Source organism: Pelodiscus sinensis, chromosome 32 (genome assembly GCF_049634645.1).
Source record: "Pelodiscus sinensis isolate JC-2024 chromosome 32, ASM4963464v1, whole genome shotgun sequence".
Lineage (NCBI taxonomy): Eukaryota > Metazoa > Chordata > Testudines > Trionychidae > Pelodiscus > Pelodiscus sinensis.
The window spans coordinates 9033874-9037579 of NC_134742.1; the positions used below are offsets into that span (position 1 = coordinate 9033874).

Sequence of the window (3706 nt, forward strand, 5' to 3'; positions counted from 1 at the left end):
TAAGTCTTTTGCCAATGTCCGCTGCAGCATTTTTGAGGAGACTTCTGACCGCTTCAGAATTACTGGACTCTGAGTGTGCTCACAATCCGAAGTTTTATTGGCCAGGTTGACATTCCCCACTGCCCCTGCAGAGGTGTGAGTATGTGCGGGGGATTCAAATTGGGCTGATGCAGCTGAATGATCGGTAAGCAATACTTGCTGATGCTGGGGCAGGTCGGTGGGAAGGGGAGCCGGGAAATTGGGGACCCACAGGTCCAATAGATCTTCAGGTGAGTCTGGCAGCGGAGCTGGTGGTTTCGAGATGGATGGGTAGATTCCGCTGGGCGCGCTTGGTGTAAGAACATACGGAGGTGGACAAACTTTAGAGGAGTCAGATTTCTCCTTTATTTAAAAGGTGTCTTAGAGTCCAGTCACCCCTCCCAGATGAATTATTGGCATCTCTGGGATGATCAGGCCTCTAAATTAAGAGAGAAATCCATAATGGCTAGCCTAAAGGACTCAAATGAAAAACTGAAACAATTGGCAGAAATAATTTAATTTCTCTAATTGAAAGGTACCTTGAACTGGGAATTGTAATTCTGATTCTACATAAGTATATTCATTCCACGCGTGCGTGAGCTTTGCCAGCCTCCTGAGCTTAAGACCTGCTGGCAATTTCCCTGGCTGACTATAAATCTGCAGCATTTTACCCAATGGGGTTTTTGGATCTATCTTAGACCCTTTATTCCCCATAATCCCTGTCCTATTACCTATAAGACAGTTGCAATCCGGTGTATAGTCAAAAAGTGAAACCTCTCAGTTTTTGTGACCGTCACAGTTTGTCATACATACATGACATTCGGTACAACTGCTCAGGAATTGCTACCTTTGCTGGCTGGCTGCAAATTCAGAGGAACTGTGTTTTTTGGTAGAAAAATCTCTCAATTTGCTACCTCCTTGCTAACGCACTCGGGATGCTTCCGTATTTCGTGTTAATTTGCATTATACATACACAACAACGCAAATTCTGATAAATATAATTCATACTTTAAAAATTTATTATTTCATAGTATCATAATCTATTTACATATTTTGTCATCTTTATGAAGTAGAACTGCACTATGAACATTTTTGGCACTTGTAGTCTGTCTTCTCATCATTTAGCGTTTCTGCATTGATTCCTTCCGGAATGCACGGAATATGTGCCCACCTCTTGCAGGAATCACACTGGAGCTTTGGTAAGTGACAGACAAGAAAAATAACTCACACAACTTATAATGTAACACATACTTTCTACGCAATCATGGCATTCCTTCCTCATGTAATCTTTTCCTAAGATGTTGCTATCAGTGCTGTTTGATAACAATTTTTTATGAGAGTCACATTATGGTTTCCAAATTTTATTCATTGACATGTCCGGAAATCTTTGACTCCTTATAAAATATGTTCCCCGCCCCAATTCAGCCCACTCTGAAATCATACGCCGTGACTACAAAACTCAGAACTCCCTCCCATCCAACCACCTCTGGTCTGCTTCCCGTCTGTCCAGTGTTACCTCCAAACCTTATTCAACCATCCTGCTCTCTGTCCTCTGAGCCGCAGGACTGGCAGCAGTGCTTCATGGCTGTAACAAGCCATTACGCTGTGCAATGCAGTCCCTACGCCTAGAATTGCTAGAACGCTTTTGGCAAGGTGAGCAGATGAGGCAGGGGAGGGTGTTCAGAGTTCGAGGCTATTACATGACCGTCATCTCTAGGTCAAGGCAGAATGTTTACGCATTCCATATGTGTCCTATGTACCGCAGTTTGTTCACCTCTGTACTACGACCATGATGGAAACGTGTAGTGTTCTCGGGTTTGTATCAAATTCGATAATATTAAAAAGATTAGGGCATGTGATATATACACATCCGTATTATCTTACCATAGTGCATTCCTCACTTTTCTTTTCACAGTTTATCCTATTGCAATATATGCAGAATTCTTCTATGCTTTCTGCAAAATACATAGCAATTACATGCAAAATATTTAATGAACAGCACTCTACATGCTACTACAGCATTATTGGTTACTGTTTTAATCTTAAAGTAGTCATGTGTTTTTATTTATTTAATTTGTTTTTATCTTCTGTTTATAAACTGTAACTCCACTACATCTGAATATAAAGTAGACCGGTTTATTTCTTACACTTTTATAACAATAGTAACAATTTGCAAAATCTAAGGTGTTTGGTATTTACTGATATTATTGTTGCATGGTCAGCATTACATACCCAAACCTGTGCTCTCAAACTTTAGGGGTATTAGGTTGACTGTGTTTTACACCACCTATTTAAACACTTCCTATTGCCTTGTCATGTGCTTAATGAGTCCGTCGAGCATGTGATTAAATAATTACCTGACTCCTTCATTAGAAGAATTGCTATGTCTCTTCTAAACTCATTATTTGCCTCCTCTGATATGTCCACAGAACTGATGTTTTTCAGCTTCAAATACGTTTCTGCAAACTAACAAGACTTCTGTTTAGAAAACATGTCATAATAACATCGATTGGAGTATGCTGTGACGGCAACAGCAATTATGAAGTCCCAGAGCACAGCCCACACACTTTGGCAAGGATGCCTTTGCAGTTCAACCAGTATTCTTTTTCATTTACTACCACCTCTGCTAATGACACAAATAGGAAACAATACAGACAATGTTTTGTTACTAACCTTTATGATGAGTGGTCCGCAGTTGTGCCCATCAATTTGTCTCTTACGATTTATAATTTGACTCTTCCATTTTGATAATGATAGTCTCTCTTCTACTTTGAAGTTTCTGAAATATTAGTGGAAGCAATTATGTCACTCCTTATAACATCTATTTTATCTTCAGTATTTTTCTTTTATTTTCTGTACATTGAGTAAATTCTTTTTAAGCTATCTCTAATTAATGATATATATGACGTATTTCTCATTTTATACAAACATACTTCCGTACACATACATAATCACTTTTGATATCAGATACATTCTGTAGTAGTGACATAGATATCACCTGCTTTGCTGTGCCCCATATGGATAACACCTACTGATCTATGCATCATTCAAATGCCTCGTGTACAAATTATATGAATTATTAATCTAGATTCAAATAACATAAGTTCACTGCTATGACATCAGTAAGCACATTCAGTACGAGAACATGGTCTTTACGAGATTCTTTGCTGCAAACAGGAATATATTACTCTCACTATTGATACATAACTCTGAACTATTTAAATACCAACAGCGTAGGATCACTGAACACATAAATCTTAGCATTCACCTCCAGTTTCTAAGAAATTTTCTTTCATAGCTCAGCTCTTCACCCAATGGATCGATTATTAACAGCACTGATGGGTACACAAGAACTATCTGTAAGTGTAGACAACATGTACAAGTTAGGTTGATAATGTGATAATTCTTGAGGTTTATTACTGACTTACACAACCAAATATTCACATTTTATCCTTTGGAATGACTAACACAAAGTCAAAGATCATATTCTGAATTCAGTGATCTCTCACTTAGTAACAAAATTTTCACGTCTGTTGATGTTTTCATCCCATTTCACATTAGCTTGTTTTCATTAAGAAATGGTGCTCTCAGAATAGCAACGCTCTCATTCCACTTTCATTTCCATAAATGAACTTACGTAACATCCATAGCTGAGGACATAAGACCACTGCCACCCAGCTGTGTTATC

General features: G+C 38.5%; 1 long non-coding RNA gene across 1 annotated transcript; it reads right to left on the reverse strand.

The window, feature by feature from the left end:
• Nucleotides 1–1077: 1077 nt before the first annotated feature.
• Nucleotides 1078–2792, reverse strand: LOC142823270 (uncharacterized). Its single transcript, XR_012898541.1, has 4 exons — nt 2692–2792; nt 2376–2484; nt 1903–1973; nt 1078–1212 (listed from the first exon to the last, which is right to left on the reverse strand). It is a non-coding gene; the product is annotated as an uncharacterized LOC142823270 (long non-coding RNA).
• Between the last annotated feature and the right edge of the window lie 914 nt (nt 2793–3706).